Source organism: Cydia pomonella, chromosome 2 (assembly GCF_033807575.1).
Source record: "Cydia pomonella isolate Wapato2018A chromosome 2, ilCydPomo1, whole genome shotgun sequence".
Classification (NCBI taxonomy): Eukaryota; Metazoa; Arthropoda; class Insecta; order Lepidoptera; family Tortricidae; genus Cydia; species Cydia pomonella.
Window position 1 is genome coordinate 3596024 of NC_084704.1, and position 20905 is coordinate 3616928.

General features: G+C 37.7%; 1 protein-coding gene across 2 annotated transcripts in view; it reads left to right on the plus strand.

The window, feature by feature from the left end:
• Positions 1-12930: 12930 nt before the first annotated feature.
• The window catches only part of LOC133531716 (fibroblast growth factor 22), a 245416-nt gene continuing 237441 nt past the window's right edge, over positions 12931-20905 (plus strand). Inside the window, exons 1-2 of one of the 2 annotated variants that reach the window (XM_061870104.1) lie at positions 12931-13471; positions 13864-14079. The gene's annotated coding sequence lies outside the window, so the exon portion shown is untranslated. The remainder of the gene's footprint in view (positions 13472-13863; positions 14080-20905) is intronic. The other variant, XM_061870096.1, reaches the window with a different exon arrangement.

Here is a 20905-nt window from a genome sequence, read left to right on the forward strand (position 1 = left end):
TACCGCAGGCGACAGATCATTTCATAGTTTAGCTGTATGAGGCAGGTAGTTTCTAGAGAAATGCACAGTTGAGGACTGCCAACCATCTAAGTGGTGAAAATAAAAATGTTGTAGCGTAGAGCGATGACGAAAAGAGGCGGCAAGGATTTATCCGAGCAATTCGATGGAACACTCGCCGTAATAGATTTGTCCTGATAAGTTTGTAGAAAGTAAGGTTGTTAAGAAACATCTGTGTCTAGATCCAGGTCTGATAGATACCTCAAACCTTATAGAAATACATATAGTTTTTTTTGGATTTACATCAATAACTTTGGCCGTTTTATTAAAAAAAAGCTACATTTAATCAAGTGGAACTGCTGATGTGTTCCAGAACGGAACTTTTCAACGCACATGTTTTGTATTCTTTATTAAGCTTGTAGTGAGTAAGGTTCTTAAGGTGTACTTAATACATCAATGTCCAGTTCTGATGATGGGTTTCATGAAGAATCGAGGGAATTCCTAAAATCTTTTAGGCATACATGTAATAATTTCTGGGATTTTATTCACATATCAAGCATTATTATTAAAAAAGTGTCATTTGACTAAAAGTAACAGCTAATGTTGACCAGAATGGAACTCGCCAACTCGTGCGCGATTTGTTTTATTAGTTAAGTTTGTAGCAAGTAAGTTTTAAGTATTAAGGTTTTTAGGAACATTTGTGTCAAGGTAAAGGTCTGATGATGGGTCCCATGAAGAATCGAGGGAATTTCTTAAATGCTATAGGCATATATGTAGTACTTATTGGATTTTCATCAACATATTATCAACTTTTATTCACAAAAGTGACATTTGATGATGTGGAACTACTGATGTTGACCAGAACGGAACTCCAACGCGTGCAATTTTTCTTCGTTAAGTTTGTACCAAGTAAGGTTCTTAAGAAACATTTTTGTCAAAGTACAGTTCTGATGATGGGTTTCATGAAGAATCGAGGGAATTCCTAAAATCTTATAGGCATACATGTAATAATTTCTGGGATTTTATTTACATATCAAGCATTTTTATTAAAAATTGTCATTTGACTAAGTGTAACAGCTGATGTTGACCAGAATGGAACTCGCCAACTCGCGCGCGATTTGTTTTATTAGTTAAGTTTGTAGCAAGTAAGTTTTAAGTACTAAGGTTTTTAGGAACATTCGTGTCAAGGTAAAGGTCTGATGATGGGTCCCATGAAGAATCGAGGGAATTTCTTAAAAGTTATAGGTATATATATAGTACTTATTGGATTTTCATCAACATATTATCAAGTTTTATTCACAAAAGTGACATTTGATGATGTGGAACTACTGATGTTGACCAAAACGGAACTCCAACGCGCGCAATTTTTCTTCGTTGTTAAGTTTGTAGCGAGTAAGGTTCTCAAGAAACATTTTTGTCGAAGTACAGTTCTGATGATGTGTTTCATGAGAAAGCGACGGAACTCCTCATTCTCCTCAATTTTTATAGGTATATAGTAATTTTGGATTTTCATCAATATCTTTAGCTTTTTTTATTCACATTAGTGGCATTTGATGAAGTGGAACTAGTGATGTTGACTAAAACGGAACTCTTCAACGCGTGAGATTTTATTCTTTTTTTGTTTGTTGTGATATAAGAGGCAAACTAGTAGACGAATCAACTGATGGTAAGCAATTACCGCTGGCCATGGACATCTGTTACACCATAGGGATTGTAAGTGCGGTGCCGGCATTTAAGATAGGAATACGCTCTTTCCTTAAAGTTTTAAAGATCGTATTGGGCCGGAAATACCGCATGCGACAGATCATTTCATAGTTTAGCTGTATGAGGCAGGAAGTTTCTAGAGAAATGCACATTTGAGGATTGCCAACCATCTAAGTGGTGAAGATATAAATGATGTAGCGTAAAGCGGTGACGGAAAGAGGCGGCAGAGATTAATCCGAACAATTCCTCGGAACTTTTAAGTTTGTAGAAAGTAAGGTTCTTAAGAAATATCTGTACTAGACACCAGTGTCTAGTGTCTAGGTCTGATGATGGACACCTCAAACCTTATAGAAATACATATAGTTTTTTTTTTCATCAATATCTCTAGGTGTTTTATTAAAAAAAAGTTATATTTGATCAAGTGGAACTGCTGATGTTGTCCAGAACGGAACTTTTCAACGCACGCGTTTTGTATTCTTTATTAAGCTTGTAGCGAGTAACGTTCTTAAGGTGTATTTATATCAATGTTCAGTTCTGATGATGGGTTTCATAAATAATCGAGGGAATTCCTGACATCTTATAATTTCTGGATTCTTATTTACATATCAAGCATTTTTATTAAAATGTGACATTTGACGAAATGCAACAGCTGATGCTGGCCAAAATGGAACTCGCCAATTCGCGCGCGATATGTTTTATTTGTTTATTTTGTAGCAAGTAAAGTTCTTGAAGACATTTGTGTCATAAGGTCTAGTTCTGAGGATGGGTTCCATGAGAAATCGAAGAAATTCCTCAAATCTTATAGGCATACAATACATACAGTAATGTTTGGATTCTCGTCAACATATCAAGCATTTTTATTTAAACAAGTTAGTGATATTGACCAGAACGGAACTCTTCAACGCGCGCGATTCTTATTCTTTGTTAAGTTTGTAGCAAGAAGAACCTAGTTCTTAGGAAACATTTGTGTCAAGGTTCAGTTCTGATGATGGATTCAATGAGGAATTGAGGATTTTAAATCGATTTGAATTCACAATTAGGAGGAATTGAGGATTTTCGTCAACATATCAAGTTTTTTTTATTTGAACAAGTGACATTTGATGAAGTGAAACTGCTGATATTACTGAAACTATGCTGCTATACTTTGTACCATTTTTTTTTTTTGTAGTGTGCAATAAAGCATTTTATTATTATTTGTCTGTCTTACCATATCTCGGGACCATGGGGTCCCGGACCTTTGGGAGGCATACGTGGGGCCGAAGCCAACAGCGCAGAGGCCCTTTAAGACAAATTAATCTACAAGCAAGGGATACACGTCGCGGATACCATCTCCGAGCGCACAATATGATACATCCGGAGATGGTCCCCGCCAGGTGCAAAGACTATTGCAGTGCAGCACTTTTGTGCTGCGATGGGATCTAAGGTCATAAGGCTATTGATTTGAAAGTTGGATGGACTGGATAATAGGCTATGGGAGGAGACTAGCGGACACCTGCCGTGACAATCAGTCTCGGAATTGTGTAAGACAGGCGGTGACTCGCCAACTCATTGAGTGGGCCCCACAACGGCCGCACGCACAGTGCGACAATAGGGCAACACTTTGGAGCGGCTGTGAGGTTGTCGAGAGGTGAGTCTGCGGAAGCCAGATCCCGGTAATCCGTTCAGCAGGCCGCCGGCGTTATGACATTTTACACTTCCAACCTGGAGCATAGGTCCCGCTCTTGCGACTCCACTCTGGCCGGCCGGTGAAGGCAAGCGCAGAGGCGAGGGCCTAATAAAAGGGCCCTCTGGAATAGGGGTCCGCGGTGTCGCCACTCACCGTCAGCTCGCCACAAGCTGCCCCCGCGGGTTTATTATTATTATTATTATGCTGATACTGCTGAAATGGAACTCTTCAACGACAAGTATTTTACCTTAGGCGTTTTTTTTTATTTTATTTCGTTTATAGCATGTAAGGCTTTTAAGGAACATTTGTGTCAAGGTCCAGTTCAGATGATAGGTTCTACGAGAAACTGAAGGAGCTTCTCATATTGTATAGGATAGGCATACATATAGTCATTTAGGATTTACATCAATATTACAAGCATTTTTACTCAATAAAGTGACATTTGTTGAAGTAGAATTGCTGATGAAGAACGGAACACCTCAACGACTTCCAGATTCTTTATTTTTATTACTCTTCTTTCTTTTTCATTATTCTTAGAACAGGTATTTCTACGAAGTGAACCGAACTACTACTATTAAAAGTAGGTAGGTAGGTAGGTTAAATAGGTTAAAACTGTAAGGATTATTATGTATAAGTAGTTTCTTTTAATTAAACATAGGTAAGTAATTCTATTTAAGTATAAGTATCTTTAAAAAAACATCAATCGACTCTTATCTGTCACTAGTTCCAGTTTCAGAGTATAAAATCCGGGTACACATGCAGCCACGGCTAGCCGGGTAGCCAGACAGTTCGAATACGGACAAGTTATTGTGAATAAAAAATCTTATCGTCTTGCAAAAGTTAATGTCATAAATGTATAGGTTTCGAATACATGAATATAAAGTGAAAGTGCTGGTAAAAGTATTAGTTTTTATCATTAACCATTTTATATCCCAACAAAACTGTTACCCTTACAAAAATAAAATACTTTCATTACCTAATGTAGGTTACGTTAGGTAATAAATAAATAAATATGTAGGGACAATCTTACACAGATTGGCCCCAAACTAATCAAAGCTTGTACTATGGGTACTAGGCGACGTTAAACATACATATTTAGATAAATATATATTTACGTATATACATAGAAAACACGCAAGCCTTAGGAACAAATATCTGTATTCATCACACAAAGAAATGCCCTTACGCGATTCAAACTCGGGACCATCGGTTTCATAGGCAGGGTCACTACCCACTAGGCCAAACCGGTCGGCAAAAGGTAAAGATAATTAGGTAAAGACAATGAATAGTTAAACGTTTTATAAATTAACACCAATATCCATCAAATAGTATAACTAGGTATGCTAAGAGCGGGCTTCAGGCCATTACGTCGCACCTTTAGAATTAAATTAATTTGACTCAAAAAGTACGACTACTTTATATATGTAGTTTGGTAGAACAGTAAGAACTCACTATATGTGTCTCTTTTTCATGCGGTGAAATCCCCCCCACCCGGAAAGGATAGCGACGCCCATTTTATCGACTCTCGAGTCGACTCCAATCTGATACTAATAGTAAGTAAGTACTTACTTAGTAAGCAAATTGTAGTAGTTATCCCTTCTTAGTAAAAGGAAGTATTGTAAAGATACTACTTTTTAACCGACTTCAAAAACTTTTTTTTTGTATATATGTTAAGTAAGATCTTCGTCATTTCTGAACCAATGTTGAAAATTAGTTATCGTTTGAAAGTGGGTGTATAGTTCCAAGATGGTCCTATTTTTGACAAAACCACGAGGAATTAAGGGAAATCCCCAAATCTTATAGGCGTTTTTTAGTTTCATCAACAGACCAGGCATTGCCATTCAAAAAAGTGCTATTTGAAGAAGTGGAACTTCTGATCAGGACCAGAAAAGAACTCTTTAACGATGCGTATTTCACGCTAGACGATTTGTCTTCTTTGTTATGTTTGTAAAGAAGCTACTTGCTTAACGAGGTTTAAGGAATATTTGTGTAAAGGTCTAGCTTACATCATGGGTTCCATGAGGAATTGAGGCAACCTCTCAATTCTTGATGGAACGTAAAACTGTTTATTGACATAATTGTCGATAGGTATCCCATCTGCTCTAATTTACCCCACTTGAAAAAAAAGGTACTTACATGAAAAAAAAAACTTCTCTTAAAAATAGGAAACCGACTTCAAACATAGGTATTAGAAAACATTACAAAAACTGTTATTGTATTTTCAGAAACCATACGGAAATAATGAGGATGCATCGACATAAGAAGAATCGAACATGGGCAAGATAAAGTTCAAGAAAAAAGCAAATATAATGTGTACTTGTCTGTAGTCAAAGAAAGTTGAAAAATAAAGCATAATTAATGGCCATAGAATACAGAACCGATACACGAACATTAAGACTATTAAAAATAGACATATAGGTTGATCGTACTACTCGTACTAATGTATATCTTTTGTTCAATTATATTATTGCATTAAAGTTAGATTCTCTAGATATATATTATTCATAGGTTCTGTATTCTATACGAATTGTTTCAGTGTAATTATTATTGTACTAAATACCGTTGACCGCCTGTCAACAGTATTTATTTCTACATTACTATCACAGAAGATTTTAGGCCCTACCCTACAGTTTTTGAATTAGTATTTACTATGGACAAATATAGCGAAATGTGAGTTTTTACCTAAAATATCAATCTTTTGTGAACGTGGTGTAGAGTATATACCGCCTAAGACTGAAGTAGCTACGCGGGTTACGTTTTAAAAATAGAATCGTGTTCATGGTCGGCCCATGGTAAAAATAATTAGGTACCCGTAGACCCGCTGGTGAACACTGTTTATGATAACACTAAATAAACCCCGTGGACCCACCAGGAGAACATATTGGAGAGACTAGAGATAATACACCGGTTTAAGGGCGGTCGCACTCGGCATTGACATCTGGCGTCTAGATGGCGGGTGGACCTCAGCGAATTTCAAAGAAATATTTATAAACATCCAATGACGTTCGGCTCGGACACCAGATCTTCAATCTCCTGATTCCTGTGGAGTCTCCAGGTTCCATCCTCTCCACGTGTGAGTCCTAGGATTTTTCGCGCTGCCAGACTCCGATGACTCGGGTACGTAGTCCAGATGGGTGAGGATCGTGCAGCCTGGGGGGCGTACTCTGAAGTTCCAAATGGCCGAAGACCGTCTAGACGTCCTAGGTAGGTCCCGCTGGAGAGACGAAATGCAAAAAGACCTTAGCGAACTCGGCGCCGTCGACTAGATGGAAACGGTTTTGGACAGAGAAGCATGGCGGTCTTTGATGTCGGAGGCCAAGATCCACTTCGGGTCGCTGCGCCATAGCAGTAAGTATTTATAAACATACTGTACCTTCTGTGTACCTAACCCAAAACGAGATATTTAAGAAAAAGTCCACCCGCCATTCTGACGTCAGGATTGCGGTTGGACCTATGAAATCTTGCATTATACCGCACTAAAAGTATGCAGTTATATGGTACAGTCGCCATCAGATATATCGGAGTGGCCGAGGTGCTCAAAGATCTCTAAACACGCACTCTAACCTCTTGACAGTAGAGGCATGTTCAGATATTCGTGGGTACCTTGGCCGCTCCGATATATATGATGGTGACTGTACCTTCAGTGTACCTCTGTAAATAGAAATAGAAACCGGTGTACCTCTCCCCAAAACAAGCTAGGCTAAGCTCATGCACAATATAACTGCATACTTTTAGTGCGGTATAATGCAAGATTTCATAGGTCCACCCGCCATCCTGACGTCAGGTTAGCGGGTGGACCGTTTTGTAAAATATCTCGTTTTGGGGAAAGGTACACTGGTTTCTATTAAAGGTACACTGAGGTACACAGAAGGTACAATATGTTTATAAATATTTCTTTGAAATTCGCTGAGGTCCACCGCCATCCTGACGCTTACCATATATCTAAGGACCGACCTTAGGGGCAATGACGATAGTGCTAGTTCAGTTGTGTCATTCACAAATTCGAGCCAATCGTGCTGTCTAACGCAACTAGATGCAATCAATCGCGTGCGTAATGCGAACTCATCAACCAATCACGTTGTGGTACTTGTGGCGTTAGACTGCACGATTGGCTCAAACTCGTGTGCGTAACACAGCTGTACTGGCCCCATTCTTATTGCCCGTAAGGCCCGTCCTCAGATATATTATGTCAATGACACAGTCGCGATTTTAAAAAATCACATCGCTTCTGCTACCAAGTTGTTGAGCATAACGTTTTCCTATCCATAGGTTCCATCTGTCCAGTAGGATCCACCATCTCGATCCACCAGATTGAAGAGATTGTTACTTAACTGATGGATCGAGATAATGAAACCTACTGAATAGAGCGGATCGATTGGATATAACAAACGCTACGCTTATATGAAACGCTACTCCGGTGTGCGAGTGAGACAGTCAGGCCAATTTGAACTTGCATTTGACAGAAAACTGTCTCCATCAAACGCTACCAGTTCCATTGCCGGCCTCTTCGCTGCCTTCTATAGTGGTTCAATCGTACCTTGCTTATGAATAAAAAGGGGCGTGCACACCGATATTAGAGTAATATTGGACTCATATCAGTTAGTTGCGGGCGTCTCGCTCGCACAAATACATGCGTATAAGTGCGAAATGAACGCACGAATGACAGCTAACTGGTATCATTCCAATATTATTCTAAAATTGGTTTAATGTCAGTTGCACTTTCGAATTGGCCTACATAGCGATTTCCTTAGCCTGTACACCGGATCGGCGTGTGGGCCGGCATCTAGCTAATGTAAAGCCACCTCATTAGGTGCTTTTAGCCTTTTGAACGGCAAGAACACCTAAAGATGTGGTGAGAGAAAGCCGCGCGTCCCTCATGCACTGCACTAGCTTTACAGCTTGCATTGCGACCAATGTATGCCGCTCACCGCCCCGCCGGTCGCGTGGGTCCAATCCACGGCCCTAGAGGACGTACTTTACATATAAACAAGAGCACGCGAGCATATTGCGAGTTGTGTATGTGTACTTGTGTTATCTAGGCACACAAACGGTTACAATAACAAGAAGTGTACACCGCGTGTGCAGTCCAACACGGGAGCACGGGTGCGATTCGAAAATAACGCGCTAGCGACGCATTACGACATTGATACTTTACCATTTGAACGCCATAAACAAAAACGTTACTCACACGCCAAGGTCACGGGCGCAAGTGAGCTTGAAAGTGCATGAGTATTACATTAGGGACTTTGACAGCGATTATAACAGCTATAATCATTAATGTGTTCATGACCCTTAAATCATGTCTAGTGACGGCGCCTTTAGGTGTTCTTGACGTTCAAAAGGTTAAGGGCGTTTGCTAGCTGGCGCTAGTGCACGGAGCGGGCAAACACGCGCAGGTGCCTTTGTAAGTAAAATCAGTCGCACGCGTCCGCGCCAGTTAGCGTTGCTGATACTGTAAGCCGCACGCCCGCTCCATGCACACGCGCGACGTTGCGGACGCCCTATGCCCTAAACCTTACTTGAAAGTGTGAAGGTTACTCTGACAGCGGCTATATCAGCTATAATGTATTTATGACGCTTTGAGCATAGCTAGTTAAGACGCCTTAAGGTATTCTTGGCGTTTAAAAGGTTAAGGGCGTTTGCTAGCTGGCGCGAGTGCACGGAGCGGGTGCACGCGCGCGGGTGCCTTTGTAGGTAAAATTCGTTGCACGCGTCCGCGCCAGTTAGCGTCGCCAGTTACTGTTTTTCGTTAACCCGCTCCAGCTAGCAAACTAATCGCAAATGGTCCGAGATTGGCGCAATAACCATGCATTACCTTATCTGGATCTGGATGCACCTATTCACCAATGCTTGCTTTAAAGTAACTTGTCGACTCGTCCTGATAATATTTGTGCGACCGTGAAGAAAATCTATGCCGTCACTTATTTTTCAATTTATATGAAATAAAGATGTTAAATGTATTCAAAAGTTTTTATTTAATAAGGTATGTATAAGTGCTCTGTGCATCCGCACCAGCTAGCGGTGCCCTTAGCAAACCAATCGCAAATGGTCCGAGATTGGCGCAATAACCATGCATTCTCTTCACTAGAAAATGTACCTGTATATCTGGATGCACCTATTCACTAGAAAATGTATGCCGTCAGTTATTTTTCAATTTATATGAAATAAAGGTGTTAAATGTATTCAAAAGTTTTTATTTTATACGTATATATAATGGAACGAAATACAGCTACTATCTTAGCTTGGCAAACAGTTAAGAGTCGCTGATGCTTGTAATGTATTCACTGCGTTAATTTTAGGTTTAAGATTCTTTATTCTCACTAAGAATTTGACAATTCACTTACATGAGAACTTAAAACTACACAATTTAATCCTGCTTCATATGGCAAACGAAGGGAACGTTGCTTTGAACCGCGGTTTGAAATGTTTCACGTTTACACAATTTTCCTGCAGAGAGACAAAACAAGTATGTACATAGTACCTTTTTACGATTTATTTTATCGTAACATATAAACTTAGATTTATTTTCTTGCTGCTAATTATGGTACTCCATAAATACATTTACTTACCTACTTATTGCTTAGGAATCTTATTTCATGTTTAATAATAAGTTTATATAACGTTTCTAGCGGGACATAACGCGAACTTTAAAAAATATAATGCTTTTTCTACCTTTATCACTCGAATATGTAAGAGCAAGAGAGATAAATAGACGACACTTACTCGTTCAAGGTAACAACTCGTTTTATTGTCAAAGTTCCGAATTAAACAAACTTATTCTTCGTTGACCTTTTTAAGCGTTTATAAGCGACTATACGGATCCAGCATTTGCCGCTCATTCGGTTCTCCTATTGCACGCAAGATGTCAGTACTAGATAGGATTTGAAAAATCATAATTAAGTAGTTTAGTGCCATTTATTGAGCAGTAATAATTAAAAAAAAAATATAAATTACTTTTTCATTATATTTCAGGCATGCAAAGTGATGTAAATGGTTACAAAAGTAACTCTATATGAATGACATTTTTTAGTTCCAGTTTACGCCGCAGCGCATGATCAAAATTATTAATATCATCTTCCCTGGACACTTTCGGTCTTTGGTGTCATATAAGTAATTAATGCTTAATTGAAGACCTTCCAAATAGGATAAAACTCAATTGTATATACCACTAGTAAAAATTACCCAAACGGCTACCAAGGCTCCATCTAGTGCCAGGTAGAACAAACAAAGCGGCATTTACCACACTTAATTAACGAAAAAACTAGTTTTATTACCGCCCCTGCAAGCATTAGAGTGCAAGTATATATATATTAAAATACCTTATAAAAATGTCTTTTAAATGATATATATGGCTTGAGTATACAAGCAAGTTTCAGTGTTTAATAGCAGTATTTTTAATTCAAGCATATGTTTTATCAACTAATTCCAGCCTTGTACGTACTTAAACGTAAGTAGTGGTAATCAGAAATCTAGAATTTCTCATATTCTTTCATACTAAACACCTAACAACCGGCTACATAACAATTACTTTGTAAAACAACCGTTTATATTGGCCACTCTTTTTTTTAAATTGCTCAGTCCCTGCAAGTTATCCAAAGTTGGTGTCATACAATAAAATAATGCTAAGAGTAAACCCTTTCAAACGAGATATGTCTCAACAGTATACATCCATGGGACAAATTGCCCATTCTCCTTTATGACTATAAAAATTATGACATAACTCATTTATGACAAAAACCCAGTTATGCGCAGGAAAAATTCTGACTAAAGATTTTTAAGACTTATAATTTTATGCATAAAGTGTTATGACAATTAAAAATATGACAAAAGTTGTTATGCGACCAGAGGGAGTCCCGTTGGTAACGCATATACTGAAAAAATAAAAATAAATAAATTATATTTTACTTAAATGTAAATATTTATTTACCTTTTTTGATTGCGGAACGTACCACATTACAATCTATCATCATCATTGATGAGTGAGTGGTGATGATGATTAAGTTGATCATCGTTGACTTCATGGGACCACCTTGGAGGGTGTCGGAGAAATCGATGAACATACTGCATTTAAAAAAATCATCATCATTTAAAAAAATCTTTATCATCAGATCCACTTCATTGATGTTTTTTGAGAGAAAATGCTCGAGTTTCTTAAGAAAACACCCAAATCACCACAAACGTGCCTTTAAAAAATGAGGAGTTCCCTTAATTCCTATGGATCCCATCATTAGATCAGAACCAAAAAATTAAGACTTAAAACTAGCTTAGAGGTAACTCCTATCAAACGAAAAAAGAATTACTCAAATCGGGCCACGGGTGTCGGATAATCGGTGAACGTACATAAAAATTGCCACAACCGAATACAGAACCTGCTATGAAATTGAAGTCGATTAAAAATAAATAAACGTTATAGAACATTATAACACAAATTGACATAGTACCACAGTAAACTCAGTAAGACTTGTGTTGTGGGCACTTAGACAATAGTCCCTTGAGGTATTGTACCAAGGATGCTGGCGGCATTTCCTCGTTGTATCGAAATGCTGATACGATGTGCGAGGAAGTCGCCAGCTCTTTGGTCACCAGTTATGTCAACCAGACGCTTCGCGATATCTGCAAAAAACTTGTGTGCGCTGGAACCCCATGGACCTTTTCTAATTAGATTTATATCGCATCGATGTCATATTTAACAGATCTGAATACGCGCTCTGATCAGCGCATTCATAAAACTTAGCAAACCACTTTCAAGTTTTTTTCTAACAAATGGTTATGTGGAAAATTACGGATAAGGAAAAATGATTTAGATGAAATTGGTATGGAGAAGTTTGAAGTCATTCACTAGTATAAGATGAAGTAAGTACACATGCAAGTTGTACAGTACCCCTAGTGTAAGTTTGATCGACATCATAACGTGACGAACGCGTTTGCGTTAAGTCTCATTTTGTATAGGATTTTGAGTTTTCAAAACGTCCCGCTTGGCGCGCTCTTTCTAAATCCAATACAAACTGAGACTAAACGCAAACGCGTACGTCACGTTTCGAAATTGAATTTATTTACACTAGGGGTACTGTATTAAAAACCGATCTTGTTGAACAATTTATGTATTCACTCAAATTTTGTTTGAACTTAACCTATGTATGCTTTATGCAGTTTGTTCTGTACTCTGGAGGTACCTAATATAAGGCACAGAGTATTACTTATAATAATAATTGAGAGCGCACTATTCGCCAACAAACTGTCTTCAGTTTGGCGAAGCTTTTGTATGTATATAGTCATAAGTATTTTTTGAAAAAAAAAAAAACACCATGCGTAAAAAAGGCTGTATTAGGGCTAGGGGCGCGGTAGCAATCGGTCAAGTGTCCGCAAATTACATAATAGTATATGGTCATCTGTGTGTGCTTTAAACAAGATTTTGCTAAACTAAATTAGGGCACAATGTAGCGATGAATAAATTAAATCTTATAAATTATGGTACAATTAAAAATGCATGTAGCAAGCTAGTATGTAGATGGTCATTTCTGCTTTTGGAAAAATTTCAAAATGGCGGAGCCATGGGGATGCAGCTCACAGTACGTCATACTAGTAGCTAGTAGTAAAGGTAATACTGCTTCACAGTTTTTGGCGAAACATTAGATTAAGGTATTGTAATTTTTGTTAAATCTTAAATAAAAAAAGAAAACTTGCTTTATCAAAATTGCGGGTTCTCAATTTTGATTTAGCACTTCAACTATAACACAACCACTGCTCTATTAAAAGAGCTAACAGTCCTTGCGAAAAGCACCATCGTAGAGGACATGAAGAAGCATATATTTTTATAGGTCTTGTATGTCTTCTAACCCTTCTCGCTGTTTCAGGGGTTTAATCGGTGACCGCACATTGAGTTGTTCAGCCCTAATGGGTCCAAGTTTTAGAAGTCGTGAATATTCTGACCCTACGCGCTGACGCTACGGAGACGTTCTACGTCCGAAGACGTTTAAACTGTATCGCCCGCTCCAGATAGTCGAGCCGCGACACCGGCAGTATCGCGCGAGACCCCGGCTCGACCGGTCACGCCATGCGGCGACCCCACGCGCGCTAAAACTCGCTACCGATCCAATAAAATAGGTAAACACGTGACAACCAAACAAAAAATACCACAGTGCAACCGAACCGTCTCAAAAAATTTTTTGAGGTTAGAATTTTTGGCGGCGCCTTCGAGCGGCGTTTCGTTGCATAACGCTGCAGTTAGAGAAAAGTTGACGCGGTGAAAATTTTTTTTTCTCAAAGTTGGCACACGGTGGCAGATTTGGGCCGATTTCAGTGCAATGACTTGTGCGCCGGCCTGTTACGAAACGCTCCAGGCAAAAAGTTTGCAAAAAAAAGTTTCCGCCGCGCTAATTGTTGGTCAGATTTCGGCTTAGAGTTTAACAATTCGTCATAATCGATTGATCGGATCGTTTGCACTGTTTCGAGGTAAAGTGTCGAAGTGTTAGTGTCATTACTATTGTGTATTTCAGCTAGGTGGTCGCTGAGAAATGTTACTAGTATCCATTACTTCCCCGTGCGATTTCGTTTTGCCAATGCAGTGTTAGATACTAACCACAAGTGAACCCGATCTCGGTAACAGTACGAAAGTATCGGTGTTAGGAAACACCGCGGTTTAGAAGAATACCTAGTGTGTGGACATTCGAAAGTGTACGGTTACTGCTGACCCTACCGGACTGTTGATACAGGTGAGATAATTGCCATCATTTTAAGATTTAGTTAAGGACTTGGCCGAAACACTGCCGAGCGTATGGATTTTTAAAGTTTCGTTATACTCGCGTAACCATAACTGGTTGCAATTGCATAAATTAACTGTGTCTTTTATTATAAATTAATACCTAAATCAGAAAAACGGAAAATTGAGTACCACTGAAAATGCATCTACCTATCTTAACCTAAGTACGTAAAGCCATGCACGTAGCAAGAAAAATCATGTGCGTTTATAATTCGTAATCCAAAAATTAAAGAAAAAAATCATGATCATACAAGACGGATTTTATTTTTGAATTATTGAGCAAAAAAAGTATTAGTACCTAATCGTTATTTGTTTTACAAGGTGGCAAATTTGTTCTTTAACTCCTCGTGCTGATATGAATAACCGAGAATATGAGCAAGCGAAAGATTCCCCAATTGAACCACGGGAATAGCGAGTGGTTGGAAAGGAGGAATCTTGAGCGTTGCGAGGGTTTTAATGCACGAGGGTTAAACTAATTTTGCTAGTGAGTGAAACACAACTTTTTACCACACCAACGCGGGGAAAATACTAACTGTAATACAAATCAAAATCAAATAAACGCTATTAAATATTAAATGTAACATTCACAGGCATTTAAATTCTACTAATAGAATTGAAAACGAGTGGTAAATACCACTAGATTAGCGTTGAAAAAAATACGGCAAAATTTCCAAACGACTCGTTTTTTTCAAGTTTTTTTCGAAAAAAACAATGCAAATTTCAGTTACAATACTTCCGAAAAACAAGTTTTGATTTAATCTTCTGTATTTTTCCATATCAATTTAATTAGGAATTTAAACAGGAAGGTTAAGGTTGCGCGTCTAATGTGTTAGTTTCTGGGATTTTATATATTTGACACTGTCATCACTCATCAGTGGCATTGTGTAATTAAATTTTCTGAATAAAACAGGAAAAAACCGAAATTTTTTTTTTTGTAAAATTCCCGAAAAAGACATTTGATTTTCTCCGAAATTTTCATCCCTACACTACATTCTTTAGTTCTAACGCTCGTATTTCAAAAATAGCATTTCAAAGTTTTCCACAGATATTCGGGTGGCGAAATCGAGCTCTCGAAATTCAAAAATCGGCCATGATTGGTAAAAATTCGTTAATGGCAGACTCTAAATCTAGGTACTTTAGTTTATAAAATTAGTCAGCTCTGGCTCGCGAGTCCACTGCATTGCAACTTGCATTCTACTTTATATGAAACCATTTCGACATACCAAGTATACCAACGTACTTGGCACAAATTATACTTTTTAAGATCCGCTGTCGGTAAAATTAAATTCGTTAATGGCAGTTAAAAGTACTTAGTAGAAATACCTAATTATGTGGGTACAGAGTGAAAGTGAGAGTCTATATTCCTGTGTTTTTATACCACGTCGGTGGTAAACAAGCACACGGCCTGCTTGATGGTAAGCGGTAACTGTAGCCTATAGACGCCTGCAACTCCAGGGGTGTTACACGTGTGTTGCTGGCCCTTTAAAAACCTGTACTTTTCTGTTTTGAAGAACCTCATAATGTGCATCGAGAATACTTTGGCAGGGTGCTCATTCCACAGCCGGAGCGTCCGTCCGTGGGAGGAAATTCCTCTACCGTACAGTGCGTGACCATTTAGGTTCTAGGGTGTGAAGGACACCCTGCCGGCATATTTTGCCCTCTTTCCTTCAACACACAGCAGAAATAACTATCCAAACGGAGTGCTCAAAATGGCTTGTACATTGTACAAGTATAGTCACCAGCAGAAGTGGCTAATTGTGCTAGGTCTTTAATTAAGACGAAAGGAGACGAAAAAACGTAGTCCGCATTTTATTCTCTGAATATTTTATTTTTATTTTATTAGCCTACTTAGGTGTCCCATTGTTGGGTAAAGGCCTCCCCTCGATTTTCCCACTCTTTGGGGTACAATGCGGCCAAGTCGCGCTGCCATCTCCTTTTGGGTCTGCCTGCACCCCGGCCCACCGTCTATTGTGGTCCGTGGGTCCCACTCAGCAACCATTTTGGGACTAAATTTCTATTAACATAGATTTTTCAGCAACCATTTAGGCCCACCTTTCCGGGACTAAATTTCTCTGAATACCTAACTATCTACACTACTTAAGATGTATATTTTTTACGCAATTTTATGTAGTTCCAAATCAAATGAAAAAAGTCGATACAAAATGAAAATCAACCCATTTCTTAGAATACTCCTCTACATTCCTTCCCATCAGAAATTTAAGATGCCAACAGGATTTTTTTTATTAGATCAGATGTTTCATCCTTCCCATAGGATATGGAATATAAAACTTAAGAAGGTTTTGTATTAATAAAGAGATAACCAGCTGATTAAATAAGTTCGGGAGCCGTCAAGGCCAGTGCTCAGTGGACGCATGTAAGTCTGTGTTGATTTGATAACATTGCCGTCGATTTCTTGATCTTCTCTTGAGTTCTAAAGAAAATAGACTCTATTAATTATCATACCGTTAATTGCCATGTATCATTCGCGTTACTTTCAATACAGTTTAATACATTATGATACAAGTGCGAATAAGTTTTTGGCAAAAATTTCATTTTTGGTACAAGCTTTTATCGCTGACTGTACTTTTCTTTCCACAGGCAACTAATACTCATCGAGCAAATTCTTAAACCCCAAACACAATTAGGTTGCGTTGTTTTATCACAGAGTTCCTAGTGGTTCCTATGTCCACCTCTTGTCTCCATCATCAGATCAGCTCGATGGTACCATAATATTGCATTGTCACCCGACTTACATATGCATGCAAATTTTCAGTTCAATCGGAAACCGGGAAGTGGATCAAATTTAACTTGCAAGATTTGATTACAAACAGACAACGGTCAGGTGAAAGTAAATAAAAGCTTGTAAAAATAGGAAATTCGCACATGTATAGTACAACGTTTTATAGTACGCCCTTTAAGTTTTAGAAATAGTTACGTAATGTACTAATTAACGCACTAGTGCGGTAGAGTTATGCAGTCACGTGTTTATGTTCTTAGTTTTTGTCATTTTGCTGCGTAAACGGCGCGTCTACGGTTTAACCTTTAGCTGGACACCATACAAGAAAAATTGGCACTCAGTTTTGAATCATTTGTGTTAGAAAACAGATTTGAAATTTTATTATTTTAAAATAAAAAACGAAACGAAAGCACTTCATTGCAGGTACCTCAACCGTTTCACCTTGCGATCTCATGATCTCATCCATATTTGCCATTATTTTGTTGGACTAAAGTCAAAAACATGTTTTTGGCTGTCGCTGGTCATCGATCATCCATTTATGACAGAAAGAAATGCCTAAGCTAGGTCACGTAGGTATTTTATTTTGTCAATTTTGACCCTTTTTCGTGGTACTACAGCTAACCTGAAAAACGTGTAATCGATCATTTTCAGACTTAAAAATGTAGATAAGGCTGAAAAAATGGCTACAATCGGAGGCTAATGACCTCAAAACGGCTCGATGACAGCTCGTCTAGTGACGCATTTATTACGCTAAGATTTGTGTCTACTTTCTAGGGTTCCGCATCTCTAGAACACTACGTTCTTCTTTCTTCCTACAACCAATACAATTTTAATATAATCTCAATACGTCATTTGAGGCCAATCAAATTTGATCCATAAAAAGCGTTTCAGGAATTAATTTCCAAATTTGGAAATCGTATTAATACCTTCATTTGGTCCTAAATGCGTGTAATCCGTGTTTGCGCATTCCCGTTGTATGCATAACATTTGGGAGCGAAATTTTAGCTCTTTCTTCAGTTTTTTTGCTTGTACCTCGAAAACGATAAAAACTGAAAATGACATTCAATTCAATATTAAGGTGGGTTAACTTTTAACATCGAATGAGCATCACTTCAAATTAGGTTCAGTACCCCATACAAAAAAGACTTAACATAAACGCGTACGTCACGTCACGCTATCGAATAAATTTACACTAGGGGTTCAGTTGTTTGTGAGTTTGCAATTAAATGAGAAATTTTCCCGGTTTCTAACTTTTGATTTCGGCTGTACCACTGAACCATATTTAAAGTTTTTACTTCATTAGCTAAGAATAATTTAGAAATAGTTGTCAAGTAATTTATTTATCGTGTTTTTGTAAACTATATCGTTGTGATATGCAAGATAAAAGATATTTGCCCATTAGAGACTAATCTTATTTGGGTTTTTAAGCGATTTTCACTATATATCGTTTACCGTTTATGTGGTTGCATTCTTGATTCTGGGGTCCGCTTAGCAACCTATTCCCAAAATATGGGGTAGCTTTTCGGTCAATCGGATATACACTGAATATCAACAGTGGGTTTATATCAGTTTATTTTTCTTTATACAGCTCTACAAATACGGTAGAGTTTAATACCTTTGCGCTCTTCGCTGTGTAAGATATCGTTGTAGGCGACTGTACTAAAATAATAGGTTATAATAGTACGTTTACCCCAGACGATATACACTAGATACATCATTGGACAATGAAACTCCGTCATAATACATGTACTTACTAAAATTGGCTTATACGCCTACTACTTGCGTGTCTGTTTAAACTGCTCATTAGCATAGAGATATACGTGTGATACTTATAAAATGTATCTTACAATATATAAAGTCGATGACACATGTAACAGTAAGTTTTTTTAGTGCAGTCTTACATAGACATATTTTAGTTAGACTTCGCGTATATGCGAGAAATTTAATTACTGGTAATGACTGATTCAGACTTGGAATTTATATCGGAGGTCAAGGGTCCTGAATCCTGGATCGCACTAATACATAAACAACAAAAAAAAAAGATTTTCAGTAACACAGGGACATGATTAATCAGTTGCTGTTGTGTCAATCATAATTTATGTTAATCGCCTTGAGACATTCATTTTAATTGGGGTTGGAAAGGATCAATTGTGATTGCCAATAACGTGATATTGATAACGATTGATTGTTTCGGGATTACTTTACCTACATTTCGATGACCGGTTTGGCCTAGTGGGTAGTGACCTTGCCTACGAAGCTGATGGTCCCGGGTTCAAATCCTGGTAAGGGCATTTATTCGTGTGATGAGCATGGATATTTGTTCCTGAGTCATGGGTGTTTTCTATGTATTTATAAATATTTGTATTATATATATCGTTGTCTAAGTACCCTCAACACAAGCCTTATTGAGCTTACTGTGGGACTTAGTCAATTTGTGTAATAATGTCCTATAATATTTATTATTATTTACATATAGATAAATTAATTTGGTATATGCGTTTTGTCGTCAAAAATTGTGGGTCCAAATCCAAACCTCAGTTGTGCCGTATACAATAGAAAAAGTCGTTCGCGAATTAAAATACAAAATGAGGACAAACAAATCGATCCCTGCCATACACAGACAAAGCAGTAGCAGGGGCTAGACAGAGACCGTTTGCTAAAGAAACCTCAATTTTTCAAAGGAAAATGTTGCTAACTCAATTGGGTACTTGACACATGTTGAATATTATAACAAAATTTAGCTAAATGGATAGAAAATGAGCCATCCATTATAAAAAAATGGAACTTAAAAAGAAATACAATACTTCAAAGTTATTTTTTATTACTTTAAAAAAGAAAATGGTACCATTTGATTCCTTAATTTTTATTAAAAAATAAGTTGTATGACAACTGCATACATAAACGCAATATATCAGGGTCAAAATAGCAATTTTCTTGATCTTCCATACATTTAGGATAGAATAATGTAATGTGACGTCACATTACAATATCATTTTGTTAAAGGCGTTTCAGTCGTCGAGTGCGAGCGTCAGACTTTAACTCTCATTTCTGACCTTTGTGTTGCTTAAATGCTATGAGTCCTAAGTATATAGACATTTGATCCTCAGGAAAATCAAGATCTATTGATATTATTTACAAAAAACCGTCAAGTAGCCAATTGGTACTGTTGGTAGAGAGGCGGGCTGGTATACCGGAGTCTCTAGTTCGAGTCACGATCGAGACGAAGAAAAGTTTCCAACATTCCTTTGTTTAAAAAATAATATATGTCTGTGTCGTCACACTTTCTGTTGTAACTATTGATCCGAGAGATAATCGCGTCGGATGACGTGGCTACCGGCTTGGTTGTTGATATAGATGTGTAATACGATACGGTAATTACTTTGTTCTTATATTTATGTAATTCTCGCATGACCGAAAGAGCGCTTTTTACTGTTGGTACATTTCACCAAATAAAAACTTTAATAAACGTTTCTTGGCCTATTTTTAGGGTTCCGTAGCCAAATGGCAAAAAACGGAACCCTTATAGATTCGTCATGTCCGTCTGTCTGTCCGATTCTGTCACAGCCACTTTTTTCCGAAACTATAAGAGCTGTACTGTTCAAACTTAGTAAGTGGATGTATTCTATGAACCGCATTAAGATTTTCACACAAAAATAGAAAAAAAAACAATAAATTTTGGGGGTTCCCCATACTTACAACTGAAACTCAAAAAATCTTTTTTCATCAAACCCATACGTGTGGGGTATCTATGGATAGGTCTTCAAAAATGATATTGAGGTTTCTAATATCATTTTTTTCTAAAATGAATAGTTTGCGCGAGAGACACTTCCAAAGTGGTAAAATGTGCAACTTCTAAAATAACAGCGTGAAAAATTAAAAAAAAATATATGATATACATTGCCATGTAAACTTCCACCGAAAATTGGTTTGAACGAGATCTAGTAAGTAGTTTTTTTTAATACGTCATGAAATTAAAAAGATTTTTTTTTTCATCAAACCCATACGTGTGGGGTAGGTGATAGGTCTTCAAAAATGATATTGA